The sequence below is a fragment of the Tursiops truncatus genome, chromosome 18, assembly GCF_011762595.2.
Source record: "Tursiops truncatus isolate mTurTru1 chromosome 18, mTurTru1.mat.Y, whole genome shotgun sequence".
NCBI lineage: Eukaryota > Metazoa > Chordata > Mammalia > Artiodactyla > Delphinidae > Tursiops > Tursiops truncatus.
The window spans coordinates 51,362,060-51,378,960 of NC_047051.1; positions in this window are offsets into that span (position 1 = coordinate 51,362,060).

Below are 16,901 nucleotides of genomic sequence, written 5' to 3' on the forward strand. Positions count from 1 at the left end.
TGGGTTGTTTTCAGGTTTTGGCTATTATGAGTAGAGTTGCCATAAACACTAAAAATACCATCCCTAACCCCTGGCAACCACTAATCTGTTCTTCATTTCTATTATTTTGTCATTTTAAGAATGCTGTATAAGTGAAATCATGCAGTATGTAACCTTTTAGGATTGACTTTCTTCACTCAACATAATGCTCTGAAGATCCAGTAGAGTCATTGCATGTATCAGTGATGTTCCTTTTCATTGCTGAGTAGTAGTCCCTGGTGTGGATGTACCACAGTTTGTTTAACCATTCACCAGTTGAAGGACACCTGGGCTGATTCCAGTTTTTGGCTATTATTAGTAAAGCTTCTACAAATATGTATGAGCTTAAGTTTTCATTTCTCTGGGATAACTGCCCAATTGCTGAGTCGTATGGTAGTTGCATTGCAAATGTAGTTTTGTAAGAAACTGCCAGACCATTTTTCAGAACAGTTATACCATTTTGTATTCCTGCTAGCAACGTGTGAATAGTCCAGTTTTTTCACCTCCTCTTCAGCGTGTAGGGTTGTCATTATTTTTTATTTTAGCCATTCTGATAAGCATGTAGTACTGGAAAAGGGTTCCCAAACCCAATTTTGAAGTACGTGGAGGCTTCCCCACAACAACACCCTGCTGGTGTCCAAGAATTCAACTCAATTCTAAAGCTATCTACCGGAGATAGAATCAGATTCCACAGGAAAAGGGCTCAAGTTCCACAAGGTCACCCTCTACTTCAGACACCAGCCGCAAGTCCAGGTTGTTACCTCTATTTCTGGCTATAAATCAGAGTTCCCATGACCCCTCTTTGGGTTCGATTAATTTGCTAGAATGGTTCACAGACTCTGTAAAACCTATTTACTCACTAGATTACTGATTTTTTATAAAAAGATATTAAAGGACAGGAATCAGCAGCCAGACAAAGAGATTCATAGGGTGAGGTCTCAAACTAAGGAGCTTCTGTCCTTGTGGAACATGTGGCATGCAGAATTCTGGTTCCGCTGTGTAGAAGCTCTCCAAGAAAGGCCAAAAATCTGTCCTTTTGGGTTTTTATGGAGGCTTCGTTAGATAGTCATGATTGATCAAGTTATTGGTCAACGCGATCGATACAACCTCCAGCCCCTCTCCCCTACCTGAGAATCGCGTGAGACCGAAATTGCGAACCCTCTAATCACATGGTTGATTCTCTTGCAACCAGCCCCCCACCTTTGGGTGGGGAACTGAGGACAAGAGACCAACTATTATTCCATTGCTCTGATCACTGGGGAGATTTCAAGGATTTTGTAAGCTGTGAGCCAGGAACTGTGAAAGAAGATCAAATATATATTTTTCCTATAAATCACAATATTGCAGTAGTGATACTTCATTGTGGTTTTAATTTGCACTTCCCTAATGGCTAATGATGTTGAACTTCTTTTCATGTGTTTCTTTCCCACAAATTTTTTCTCTTCCATGAAGTGTTTGTTCATGTCTTTAGCTCATTTTTTGATTGGATTTTTTTTTTACTGTTGAGTTTTGAGGGTTCCTTGTGTATTTTAGATACTAGTTCTTTGTAGGATTTGTGTTTTGCAAATATTTTCTCCCAATTTGCAGCTTGTCTTTTTTATCTTCTTAACAGGGACTTTCACAGAGCAAAAGTTTTAAATTTTGATGAGGTCTAACATAAATTTTTCCTTTCAGGGATCATGGCTTGGTGTTAAGTTTAAGAATTCTTTGACTAGACCTAGATCCTGAAGATTTTATCCTATGTTTTTTCTAAAGTTTTACAGTTTTATATTATACATTTAATCTGGGATCCCTTTTGAGTTAATTTTCATAATGTGTAAGGTTTAGGTTGAGTTCTTTCTTTTTCTTTGTCTATGGATGTCAAATTGTGCTACCATAATTTTGTTAAAAGGCAAGACTTCTTCCATTGAATTGCTTTTGTCAAAAATCAGTTGGAAATATCTGTGTGGGTCTATTTATAATTTCTCTATTCTTTTATTTTGGTCTATGTGTCTATCTCTCTGCCAACACCAAACTGTCTTGATTGTATAGCTATATTGTAAGCCACGATATTGGATAGAGTAATTCCTCCCATTTTATTCTTATTTTTTAAGAATGTACTAGCTATTCTATCACCTGTGCCTTTCCATACAAATTTTAGAATAAGTAAGTTTGTCTCTGTCTGAAAAAACATAGACAAAATTTCCTTGCTGAGATTTTGGTAGGAGCATTAAGCTTATAAATCAATTTGGGGTGAATTGACATCTTTATTGTGTTGAGTCTTTCAGTCCATGAATACAGTCTATATCTCCATTTCTTTGTCTCTTTTGATATCTGTCATGAGCATTTTAATTTTCAGCATACAGATTGTGTACATGATTTGGTAAGTTTTATTTTATTGGGAGCAACTGTATGAATGGGAATTTTTGATGCAGCTGCCCCGTTTCTATCCAACCATTGTATATTATGTGTGTTAGGTGGAGGAGGAAGGTAACTTGTCTTTTATTTTGTAGGACCTCAATCTGATGGAGAGGACTGAGCTCTCCCAGAATTCCTAGACTTTATGCTACATTTAACAAACAGTTGAAATTTTGGGGTTGTCTTTTTTGAGAAGTGGGTGAACGTGTTCTATGTATGTGAGGAAAAGAACACATAGGTCTTGAGGTGGCCAAAGAGGTAGACTGTGGCAGAAATTGTCTCCTAATATGTTATTCCTTTTTACACAGTAATAGACTTTTTGGTTAATCACAAAATCAACCAACTTATGACTTCACTTTTCAGCCTCACTTTACCTGCATGTGGCCATGTGTTTAAGCTCTGGCCCATGGGATATGAGTGGATGTTATGTATGGAGTTTTCGAGTTGTACCCTTAAAGAGAGGAAGGGTAGCCATCATGATCTGTCTTCCTTCCTTCCTGCTATCTGGAATGTAAATGCAGGGCTGAACTTTTTTTGATGTGAATGAAGGCAACACTCTTCATTCACATTAAGAAGATGTGAACTATTGTAGGGATATTAAACAAACGAGATAGAAGGAGCTTGAGTCCCTCAAGTGTGAAGCCACTGTATCAGCCAAAAACTCTGTATGCTCAGTTTTGGGCCTTTATACAGGAGTGGAATCTGCATTCTAACCTATACTCCTGTCAACCAAGAGATAAGCACTATTAATATTTTAGGGTGGCACTTAGTAGTCATTTCTCCATGTGAATATCTTTGTATGGTTGAGATTTATACTCTATTTTCATTTCTATATACTTACTTTTACTAAACAATATATTGTGACTGTCATTCTTTGTCAAAAGAAGTACATCTATGATTATACTTTTAAACAATGACTGGTATTCCATTATGCATCTACCATAATTTCATTAGTCATTTTCTCATTTTTGGACAGCTTTTGCTATGATAGTACTACCATGAACATCTTTTTATATAAATCTTTGACCACATTTCTGACCATTTCTTTAGGGTAGATCTCTAGAATTAGTTATTATTTGAGCAAGAGAATAAGGCTCTTAAAATTGATAAATTGCTTCCAGAAAGTTGTACTAATTTATATGCCCACAAACATTGTAGGAGAATGTATGTTTTCTCATCACCTTACCAAGATAATTAACATTAAAAAAATGTTTTTGCTACTCAGATATGTGAAAATAAATCTTATTGTTATTTCAATTTGCACTTTTAAAATGACTATTGATGTGGAATCATTTTTCTCATTTCTCTTCCATAAGTTGGCTATTCATATTGTTAAAAGATAAACTGAGGCACATTATACTTTTGAAGAGTTTATTTGAGCAAACATCCATTTGAATAGGGCAATGCCAAACCGGAAGTGGTTCGCAGTGCTTCACCAGCAGGAGCCAAGGGAAAGGCTTTCGTAGAGCAGATGCGGAAACAAGCAAGGGAATTGTTTGGCCATAGCTTAAGCAGTTAGCGTATTTGGGAAAATCTCCTTGGCTGTTTGTGACTGGTTGGTCTTAATTTTCAATTCCTTAACTTGAGGCATTTACAGGAATCAACTCTGGCTTAGGCTGGCTTCACTTTGCTTACTAGGCTGCCAAGGTATTAGAGCCATCTCAGTCTAATGGTTTCCTTGTTTAATTACTTTACCAATATTCATTTCTCATATATCTGTTGATTCTTAGATATGTTTACATTATTCAATTTCCATGAATTCTTCACATGTTGAGAATTCTCCTGTATAATATTATGGCATATATTTTCCTGATTTGCTCTATGTCTTTTAACTTTAGATATTTTTGAGAAACTAAAATTTCAAACAAAAAACTACAGACATACCTCAGAGATATTGTGGGTTTACTTCCAGACCACAGCAATGAAGCAAATACCACAAAGAAGTGAGTCACATGAACTTGCTCGTTTCCCAGTGCATATAAAAGTTATGTTTACACTATACTGTAGTTTATTAAGTGTGCAATAGCATTATATCTAAAAATACAATGTACATACCTTAAATTAAAAGTACTTTATTACTAAAAATGCTATCATCTGAACCTTCAGCATGTCGTAATCTTTTTGCTGGTGGAGGGTCTTGCCTTGATGTTGGTGGCAGCTGACTGATCAGGGTGGTGGCGGCTGAAGGTTGGAATGGCTGTGGCGATTTCTTAAAGTAAGACAGTGATGACTGACATTGTCACCATATTGATTGACTCTTCCTTTCATGAACCGATTTCTCTGAAGCATGCAGGGCTGTTTGATAGTATTTTACCCACAGTAGAACTTCATTCAAAATTGGAGTCAATTCTCTCAAACCCTGCTGTTTTATCGACCAATTTTCTGTAATATTCTATTTTTTTTGTTGTCATTTTAACAATCTTCACAGCATCTTTACCAGTAGTTTTCACTTCAAGAAACCACTTTATTTGCTCATCCATAAGAAGCAACTCCTCATCTGTGAAAGATTTATCATGAGATGGCAGCAGTTCAGTCCCATCTTCAGGCTCCACTTCTAATTCTAGTTCTCTTGTTATTTCCACCACATCTGTAGTTACGTCCTCCACTGAAGCCTTGAACCCATTAAAGTCACCCATGAGGATTGGAATCATTTTCGTCTAATCTCCTGTGAATGTTGATATTTTGACCTTTTCCCATGAAACATGAATGTTCTTAATGGCATCTAGAATGGTGAATCCTTTCCAGAGATTTTCAATCTACTTGTCCAGATCCATCAGAGGACTCACTATCTATGGCAGCTATAGCCTTACAAAATGCATTTAAATAATAAGACCTGAAAGGCAAAATTATTCCTTGTTCCATGGGCTATAGAGTGGATGTTGTGTTAGCAGGCATGAAAACACCATTAATTTCACTGAACGTCTCCCTCAGAGCTCTTGGGTGACCAGATGTGTTGTCAATAAGCCATATTTTGAAAGGAATCTTTTTTTCTGAGCAGTAGATCTCGACAGAGGACTTGAAATAGCCAGTAAACCATATTGTAAACAAAAATGAGGTCATCCAGGCTTTGTTGTTCCATTTATAGAGTGCAGGCAGAGTAAATTTACCATAATTCTAAAACGCCCTAGGATTTTTCGAATGGTAAATGAGCATTGGCTTCAATTTAAAGTCACCAGCCACATTAGCTCCTAACAGGAGAGTCAGCCTGTCCTTTAAAACTTTGAAGCAAGACATTTTCTCCTCTCTAGCTATGCAAGTCCTAGATGGCATCTTCTTCCAACATAAGGCTGTTTCATCCACACTGAAAATGTGCTGTTTAGTGCAGCCACCTTCATTAATTATATAGATCTTCTCGATAACTTGCTACAGCTTCTACATTAGCACCTGGACTTTTATGTTATGAAGATAGCTTCTTTCCTTAAACTTCATGAACCAACCTCTGCTAGTTTCAAAGTATTCTTCTGCAGCTTCCTTACCTCTGTCAGCCTTCATAGAATTGAAGAGAGTTAGGGCATTGCTCTGGATTGGGCTTTGGCTTAAGGGAATGTTGAGGCTGGTTTGATCTCCTATCCAGACCACTAAGACTTTCTCCATATCAGCAGTAAGGCTGTTTCATTCCTGTATTCACTAGAATAGCACTTTTAATTTCCTTCAAGAACTCTTCCTTTGCATTCTCAACTTGGCTAACTGTTTGGCACATGAGACCTAGCTTTTGGCCTGTTTCAGCTTTTGATATGCCTTCCTCACTAAGTTTAAATATTTTCTAGCTTTTGATTTAAAGTGAGAGATGTGTGAGTCTTCCTTTCACTTGAACACTTGGAGGCCATTGTAGGGTTATCAGTTGTCCTAATTTCAATATTGTTGTGTCTTAGGGAATAGGGAGGTCCAGGGAGAGGGAGAGAGATGGGGGAATGGCTGGTTGGTGGCGTAGCCAGAACACATACAGTTATAGATTAAGTTTTCTGTCTTATATGGGCACGGTGCCCCCAGGTCACCACAGATCATCATAACAAATATAGTAGTGACGAAAAAGTTTGAAATATTGGGAGAATAATCAAAATATGACACAGAAACTTGAAGTGAGCAAATGCTATTTTAAAAACGGCACCGGTAGACTTGCTCGATGCAGGGTTGCCTCAAACCTTCAGTTTGTAAAAGGCGCAATATCTGTGAAGTGCAATAAAAATGAAGGCAATAAAACAAGGAGTGCCTGTATTTAAAATACACTGACACTTTTCTTAGTTCTCCCATTAGTTTCATGGAAAGCATTTCTTCCTTCAGAAATAAGATATTCTTTCAAATTTTCTTCTATTTTAAAATAGTTTTTTGGGGTGTGGATTTCTGAAAGCAACTTAAAATGTATTTCAGTGTATGGTATGAGAAATCTAAAGAATTGTTTCTGTATAAATACTTCTCTCATTGACATAATTTGAATATTTCATTCCTTTTCCATTGTTTTATGATGCTTACTCTATCATGTATTAAATTTTTACATATGCAAAGGTTTGCATGGACTATTTATGTTAATTCATCCATTTCTTCTTTAAGTGGTAACTATATTTTTATTGGCTCTTTTAGCAGTCAGTTGCCTTAACTACTTGACCGTCTCATCAATTGGCTCTTTTAAGTTATATTTGAAAAAAATTTAAATGTAAAAAAGCAAAAGAATAATATAACAGTCATTCAGATTCCCACTACCCAGGATTAATATTGATTAACACTTTTCATATTTGTATTGATACAGTATTATTTTAGTGATTTTGCGTTTTTCTTTTTAATCTTGGCTTTTTAATATTTTATCGGAACTGGTAGGGTAACTTCCACATCAACTCTTTTTTCTAAAAGTTTCTTACCTATTTTTACTTATTTCTTCTTTAAATGAACTTTAAAATCATTTTATTAAATTCTCTTAAAAATTCATCAAGTGTTTTTTTTAGAATTTTGCTGATTCATAAAACAACTGACGGGCTTCCCTGGTGGCGCAGTGGTTGAGAGTCCGCCTGCCGATGCAGGGGACACGGGTTCGTGCCCCGGTCCGGGAGGATCCCACATGCCGCAGAGCGGCTGGGCCCGTGAGCCATGGCCGCTGAGCCTGCGCGTCTGGAGCCTGTGCTCCGCAGTGGGAGAGGCCACAACAGTGAGAGGCCCGCGTACTGAAAAAAAAAAAAAAAAAAACAATTGACAAAGAATTGATAATCCCAACCAGAAGAAGCATATTCTCTTAGTATCTTGTATCGTCTTTATATTTCTCAATAGATTCTTATAGCTTTATCTACATGAATCTCACGTATTTTGAACTGAATTATTTCTTGTAATTAATGATTATTTAAAGTTTTGATATCTTATTTTCCCTACTGTATCTTCAAATTGGTTATTGCTGGTGTACTTTTGCATATTTATCCTCACATTGGATTTGAGGAACTTAGTTTGGAATGGTTAGATACTATACCCAAATTGTACAGTGGAATGGGAGAACAAGATTTGCACCCATGTCTTTTTACTTAAGGTACAATACTCTTTCCATTCCATCATATTCTGATACTTGGCAAAGACCAAAAACTACTGCTAAGAACTAGAATACAAAGCACTGTGCCGAATGCTGTAACGGAGAAAGAATACTGTGAGAACTGATCTTTGTGTTCAAAACATTTTTTGAAAAACGAAAAACAAGTGGAAGATACATGCAATTGATTAAAAAGCAATGAGAGAGATCAGCACGATTGTTTTGCAGTAGCGATTGCTCAGTGGACCTCTGTGAATTGAATGACTGAACCTCTGTGAATTGAATGACTGAATGCAAGAGGAGCTTTCACTGCATTTCCTGGTTTCGTTGTTGCCCACTCAGCCCCTTTTTTGGCTGCTGCACTTTTTACTGCTTGTGCTTAGTTTTGTTCTGGCTTCTGGATCCCTGTGGCTGTGTATTCACCAATGTTAAATAAATCGTCTACATCCTTCAGCTGGATGCCCTGCTTTGTGAGAAATGTCTGTGGTTTTATTGCAACAAGTCCTAGTGAAACTTGGTCCAATTACATAAACTTATTAAATATTATATGAATAACGCTGTCACCGCCATACGCTGATGTATGTTGTGATTCACTCCCAACTCGACTGATGATGAATAGCCGTTCCCCCAGATGGGTAAGCTTTTGCAGAGGGTTCCCTCTGCCCTTCAGCTGACTGCTGTTCCCTCAGAAAGCTGCCTGGCTCCACAGCCACAGAAACTACAGCATAACCAGGATGCTGATGAAGAACCAGCCTGGAGCAGGGCAGAAAGGGAATCATTTATGACAGGATAAAACATCTTTCCATCTGCAGGTGTAGGAAGGTGATGCAGGAAGACATCAGGAGCAAAGTTCATCTAACAGCTTTATTTTTAAAAAAACAAATACCCTGCAACTTGCATAACCAAGAGTTGTGCTCTCAGAGAGAGTCAGTCATCTCAGTAGAATTTACATGACTTTCTATCTTTTCTTGAGAGATTTCTTTCAGAACATGCCTTCATTATATATTTCACATATTTTCAGTGGAGTCTCATCTAGTTCCTTTTAGGGTAGCTCCGATTTCTGGAAATAGCCAAAATTCCCTGGAAATTAAATCTACTGGGCAAAGTTTGTAAACAGAATAGATACCTGGATTTTTGATGGTGACGGAAATGTGGCCCTGATGGGATAAAATGGCTTTTTATTTGGATTTTCTACTGGCCTTAATGACCAGGGAGCTAACCATAAGGGCAGCCTCGTGGGTTTATATAGATTTATAGGTTTCTTGTTCCCAACGTTGCTTTTGTAAGGTCAAAACTCATTTGTAGGAATACATTCTAGGTTGCTTAGTTAAATGTCAATCATATTATCTGTACACCTTTTTCATGTCTTGTCAGGAAACTGTGGGATTAACGAGAGCCTCACTGTGTCCCTCTGCTACCAAAGTCAGATTGCTTCTCACTTAGTTTGTTTCCTGTCCAAGGGCCTGATAAAACCCATTTATAACATGGTCTCACCCAGTCCCTGATGAAAGAGACAATTTCTGAGTACTAGAATGATGGACTGATTAATTGCTGGGCCCCTTAGCCATTTTAGTGGTTCTCTTTTTCCAGAAAATTGCAGCCGTTTTATTTCTTGCTTTGTCATAGTTTGATGAAACCCAAATTTACATTTATTCTCTTGCGTGACATTCTCTTAGCCATATTTGTAAAGAACTTAGAAAGACCTTTTAAAGTGACTTTGAGAAAACGTTAAAGGGCTTACTCAGCTCAGTTAAAAAAAATTAAGAACAATCCGGATGCTTAGATTATGAAATCCATTTACCCAGCGATAATCATGGGGAAGCAGGAGCAGCCTTAATAAAGGGAAGAAGAGGTGGACCAAAGAGGAACAAAGGAAAAGAATTCTGGAAGCACCAGCAGGATAGCAGTTGCTATTGTAGGGGAGCAAAATTTGCCACCCCTAGATTTCTGTTCAGAATGTGGATTATTTGAAGCTAAAAACAATCAGGGCCCAAAAGACTCAGGAAGAAACTTTGACCTTCCTGCTAACCACCTAACATAATTTAGGTAGAGGGTATGTTCCCAGAAGAGAGCGATCACCAGAGGTATCTGCAAAGAATATGGGCTATAAGGCCTAGTGGTCAGGGTCCACTCTGCATCCCACTGTCTCTGCAGGGCCCGGCAAACATTTGTTTGCCAAACTTTTGCTTTTGCATCTCCATGTAAATTGTCTGCTTCCCCTTTGAAGTCCCAAACCCCTACCCCGACATCCTCTTTTGCCTTTAGCTGAAGATGGGATTTAAGGTGAGGGCTTCAGCCATTTTGGTGAGTTACTCAGTTCTCCTGCGTCTCTCCCATGTCCACATATTATTAAACTTTTGTTTGATTTTCTCCTGTTAATCTGTCTCATGTCAATTTAATTCTTAGGCCAGCCAGAAGAACCTAGGAAGGTAGACACCATACATATACTAAATGTGTGCCACATGCCATGCACTGTGTTTGGTATATTCCTTGTAGTATCTCATTTAATTCTTACAGTTATTGAACTTGGTAGCTTTCTTCCACTCCATTTTACGGATTTGGAAACCGAAGCCTCATGCTCAGGATCTCATGGTAATAAGTAGTAGAACTTGGCTTTAAAGCCATGTCTTTCTAACTACAAAGTCCATTTCATTCTCCTATGCCTACTTGATTTATACACTGGCCAGTGCTGTAAAAGGTATTTTGACCATTATGGTAGAGGAAAGAAAGGAGGTGCTCATTTTCTTCACTTCAACTCATACAGCTAATTTACAACTTGGTTCAAAATGTACAAGTGATATGAAACATAAAAATGCAATAATATCTGGATTTGGGCCCCGAAAAGCAAATTAATGAAAAAAGACAGAACTGGCCTGCTACATACAATAGCACATGAAATGAGTTTCTTTATTAAAGAATAAATGCATTTCATAGTCATCATTTTGAGTAATCTAAACTATGTGAGGGAGGTTATCTTTACACAACATTACACACTTTGATGTTCCCGTTCACTGTGCATTTTGACTTTCTGATGCAACATTCACCGTAGAGTCTGTCTCCCTCTGAGGGCTTTCTTTCAGATCAAAAAATGATGGAGTAGCATGGATTATTTTGGTATGTGCATTGCTCCTTCTCTGAGGTGGAAATGTTTGCTTTTCTGCAGTAAGTTCACTGGGAGACTAGCTCTGCACATAGAATTTCAAATACAGCCTTTGTACTCCGTTTCTCTTGGTTAATTTACATATTGTTGCTGTATCACCTGTTAGCTTTGCAGAGAACAAGTACAGCAGGAAGTTTGCTGTTGCCCAATGACAGGGGCTGAGATATTTACAGTAGATGAAAAACTAGATCAATGTTAGAGGGTTACTTATAAAATTCTTGTCACCTCTCTCTTTCACTTAAACAGATTTTGAAAATATCAAGACAGGTTCTTTGTTTTGCATCATCTTTCATGATAATGTTGTTTGTCTCCTTCCTTTCCTTTCCACTTTTTTAAAGCTTATTTTGTAATATCTTGCCGCACTTGATTGTTAAATTGCTTGTTTGGTCGTCCATCTTCCCCATTAGACCGTAAGCTCTCTCTGCCTTGTTCAAAACTGTGCACTCAGCACATAGGCGAGCACTTGACACTCATGAGCTATTTGTAGAATGAATGAGTGCATGTTAATTGAGTGATTGGCTTCCTTTTTTTACAGGATCACTAATACTTTCCCCTCAGTATTCAACTTGATTGTTATGAATACATAGTATCTTTTTATTGCAATACAATAATTTGAACACATAAATAAATTTTGCAAAAAATATACAAAAAGACTAAGATAAGCTGAGAAACTGGACAGGAAAGGAGCTCCCATGCATGCAAACAGTTATCAGCACCGTTTTTATCCCCCGGTTGCAGAGAGATTGACTCTTTTCTAGCTTTGACTCTCCTCGGCGGCTGCTCACCCATGGGGACTCTGGAAGCATCCAAAGCCATGCAGCCACTAAGTTTGCTGAGAGATTGTTGCCCATAGGGAAACTGAGGGGCAGTGCTGACCTTGGCTGCCAGTGCCACTAGAATTTCTGTAGATTTTAGCATTATAATCTAGACACTGTCCACATCTTCAGAAAGATACAAGTTTAAGAGAAGAGGACAACCAATATAGAGGATAAAACTACTACCCTTTTTTTAATTAGAAAAATACAGGTCATACTGAAGACAATGTAGATTCCTAGATGTTCATCTTTATCCATTTTTATTTAACTTCCCTTTCACGTATTTCCTCCTTTGTTTCAAGGCTCTTATTTTGATAGAAAAGGAAGGAATGCAGAAAACATAGAAGGATTATTTGTTACTTTAAAAATTTTTACTCTGAAATAATATGAAGTATCTATCTACTTATAGTAAAAGACTGATATAGATGAGTAGTCTAAGATAAGTCAGGTTTATTCCTCAATACCAGCATTGTAATATAAGCTCATTTAATTCAATTCAACAAATATTTGGAGGGTTTCTTTTTGGGTAATGAAATGTGCTCCATATATTTAAATACAATAAACAGTTAAATGAAACTGAAAATGAGACCAACTGTTCAACCCATATGTAGAAAAGATGAACACACAAAGATGTGGACAATGTTTTTTAAACATTCTAAGTAGAAAACCGGGAGAGTTTTCTGAGAATTTTCCTTTTATTAACTTAAAATATTTTTCTTATTCAGTGCCTGTAATTGCTATTTTTCTTCCTAAATCTGCGGGCTGAGTCCATGAGCTGCCAACCCTATGGGCCTAAGATGCTAGGAAAGTACCTAGGATGTTAAAATTTCAAATACTTTGCACCTTCCATTTCCTTAGGCAAACAATTGTTCTTGTGTTGCCAATTCCACTGATGATCTTTTGCTTCTAGAAAGTTTTGAAAAAGAAATCCTCAGAGTTAAAAAAACAAAATCAACTTACAAAACGATAACAAGTTTGCCAGGTGTATTATAATAGTAGCTTCCTAAAGATTTCTTAGAAGAGTTTAGTAGTGATCAGAAAAGCGATAGGAAATATTTACCTTTCTTCATTTAAAAGACAAAAACAAAACAAAAGAATAACAAACATTCACTATTCTGAAAAGGTGGAAGGAAGCTACCAATAGTAAGACAGCTTGTTAATATCACGTGGCATTTGTAATCTCCAGTTATTTGATATATTTGAGAGATAAAGAGATCCAAAGACTGAAAAATTGGAAAGTAGTAACTTTGTACAGATGCACATTGCCATCATGAACTTTGGGGGACACATGTTTAAGTACTCGCAATGTGAAGTCTGACTCAATCAGTTGGCTTGTGCTTTAAGACCGTCTTATTCTTTGCCTATCATTGCTAGTTTCACCGAAGTCTGATGAAACAGAAATATGAGCTTGCAGTCCTGTGAGTACATGGCTGGCTCAGGCTAGGTAGAATGCCTAGGAACACAATGGACAAAGAACGAAGGTGCTCATAAAATGGTGCCTGCATGACTGAACTGAGAATGAGTTTGGTTAGAAGAGAATGGTTGTAGTAAAAAATTGAAAGAGCAAAGCTTGCTTAATCATCAAAAAATTAAACAGGGTAGTGGGAGCTGCTACTTATACAATATATTGTGATTTTAAGTCCACTGAATTTTTGTTAGGAAGCGTTAGTTGGAACTTCTTTTAGATTGCACTGCTGAAACAGCCTGAGGCATTGGAACACAGGACTGGTAAGTTTTGATGTTGTGACCAAGATCTGAATTAGAGGGTACCATTGGAGAAAGCAGGCCTGAAAGAAGTATTTCTGTGCCAAGGACAGTCGGCAGCATATAAGCATGAGGGCCTATCAGATAGACTTCCAAAAGAGCAGGAGGTGCTGCAAGAGATTCTGGGGGCATGGGGGGAATTGCCTTATTTTAAAAATTAAAAAAAAAAATTAAAAAAAAATTTTTAACTCAGACAAGAAATTTTAATTCTGCATTTTAGACTCTGCAAATGCTTTAGAACCAATATTGGTTCTAACACATATATGGTATGCTCCTTTGACTAAACAAGCAACATTTTAGTTTAGCTCCGATTTTCCTTTAAAAACTTGGTTGCCAGAGAAAGACAAATATCATATGATATCAGTTATAAGTGGAATCTAAAAAAATGATACAAATGAACATATGTACAAAACAGAAATAGAGTCACCAACATAGAAAACAAACTTAAGATTACTAAAGGGGAAAAGGAGTGGGAGATAAAATAGGAATTTGGGATTAACAGGTACATACTACTATATATAAAGTAAACAACAAGGGCTGACTGTATAGCACAGGGAACTATATTACAGATTTTGTAATAATCTATAATGGGAAAGAATCTGGAAAAGAATATATATTCACTTTTCTGTACACCTGAAACGTTGTAAGTCAGCAATACTTCAATAAAAAAAAATTGGTTGCCATTTAGAACAACGTGAATGGACCTTGAGGGCATTATGCTAAGTGAAATAAGTCAAAGAGAGACAAATACTATCTATATGATCTCTCTTATATGTGGAATGTAGAATCTAAAAATATATATATTATATGTATTAAAATATTTTAAATATATAAATGTATAATATATCATATATAAATACACATGATATATAAGATATATATAAATATATATAAAGTATATTTATATTCCACATATAAAAACTATATATATATTTTTTTCTTTATATATATAAAACCAAACTCATAGACACAGACAACAAATTGGTGTTTGCCAGAGGTGGTTGGTGGGTGGGAGAAATGGGTGAATGTTTTTGTTTTTTAGTTTAAATACATTTATTTAAAAAAACCATAAAATTAAAAATTGACATGGCTTCATATTTTATCCTAGGCTAAAACTGATTTCTTTTTAAAAATAGCTCTTTAAAAAACATGTCACATAAAACCAGGTAGTTTTAGCAAATGTATAATGACCTTTAGAAAATTCGTTTTGGTACCCAGTTCAATTTTTTTGTTTGTTTTTTTTTTTGCGGTACGCGGACCTCTCACTGTTGTGGCCTCTCCCGTTGCAGAGCACAGGCTCCAGACGCGCAGGCTCAGCGGCCATGGCTCACGGGCCCAGCCGCTCCGCGGCATGTGGGATCTTCCCGGACCGGGGCGCGAACCTGTGTCCCCTGCATCGGCAGGCGGACTCTCAACCACTGTGCCACCAGGGAAATCCAATTTTTTTTTTTTATCACATATTTCTGCTCCACTTTAAGACCTGCTGGTTTTAGAGTTCTGAGCAACACTAGTCTCATGAGGCCCCATCTGCCAGATCTGTGCCTAATCACCTTGTCTCGTGCAGGAGACTTCTGGAACATGTAAACAAATGATGAAGTTCAAAAAGATTTCTCTGTCTCTCTGTCTCTGTTTTTTTCAATATCTCTTTCTCTCTGACCTTAGCTCCTAGCCAACAGATCCAATGCTGGGTATAAGTAGTAACACAAAAAGTATTAGTTTTCTTACCTTTTCTAATAAATTATTTCTAACGTAGAAGTAGCTGGTGTATTTCCTTTCCACTAAGCCAGTTTTATCGCTGGAAACTCATTCTCTTATTCACATGCTAAACAAACATTGATTGAACATCTACAATGCTGGACATAGGGAGTACAGACATGAACAATCTTCTCTGTGCTCATGGAACTCACAGTCAATGGGGGATGTGAACAAGAAATTGGAAATCCTAATTCAGTATGGTAAATGCTATGCTGATGCCTGCATAAGGGTGCTTTATGAACACAGGAAAGAGCCCTGTAACTTAGCCGAAGAAGGGAGGGGATTAGAAAAGAAGGAGGTTGTGATTAAGCTGTGTTTTTAAAGGATGAAGGAGATTTAGTTGAGGTGGAGAAAACTGGACAGAGTATTTAGATCAATAGTAGAGCATCAGCAAAGGAATGGTGGCAATGGGGGAAGGTCATTTTTATGGCTGAAGCATTGGCAGAGCATGGGGGTCGGGGAAGATGAGCTAGAAAGGAGCCATCAGCTGGGCCTTGCATGTCAGGAGTGCAGACTTTAATCCAAAAGCAAGGGGGACTTTAACCCAAACGAATGGGCATTGAAGCATTTTAAGTGAGTGAGTAGAGAGAGGAGTCACTCAGGTAAGGCGGAGGAGGGTGTGTTCGTTGGGGTGAGAGGTGGCTCTTCCTTTGAGAAGATCAGTAAGGAGGTACGTAGTAATCCAGCTGAGATAGGAAGAGTTTTTGAGCCCAGCTACTAACAATGAGTTGCAGATAAAGAGAGAGACCGTAAGAGTTACTTAGGAGAAAGATCCTTTAGGGCTTGGAGGCTGATGATATTGCAGGGAGAGAACTTGAGAGATGGGAGAGTCAAGAATCATTTTCAGGTTTCTGGCTTGGGTAACCAATGGTGACCTTTACTAAGATTAGCATATAAAAGAAGAGGATTTGGGAGTGAAATTATGAGTATGTTGAATTTGAAGGTCTATGGAATATAACTGGAGATGTCCAGGAGGCAATGTATGTGGAGCTTAGAAGAGTCATGTGAGCTGGAGAGAGATGGGGGACCTCTGTGGAGAGGAGCTTAGGTACAGCCATGGGTGAAGTTGAGACACCCAGAAAGAGTGGAGGAAACTCAAAGTTAGTAACGCACAGATATGGACATTAGGTTACCTGTTATGTGATAATTCACTAGGAATGGAGCCCTCGTAGCTAGTGTGAATGTTTTAGTCCTTTAGAATAACAAACATCTAACTGACATTTAAATTAATTCTCTTCTTGTTCACTATGCCTATATACCCTCTCTCTGTTTTGCATTATTCTCTGCAACGAAGTGACCTGTACTTTCCTGGTAATAACAAAACACATGTTACTGGATTAACTTAATGGTTTCCCTTCACTCTTAACCACCATCTACTTTGAAAATTTACTTATTTTTAAGGATTATTGTTGTCCCTTTTATTTCTATCATCTGATGTGTATTTTTTTTTCTACCCCTAATTAAAATGTGAGCGTTTCACTTGTATCCA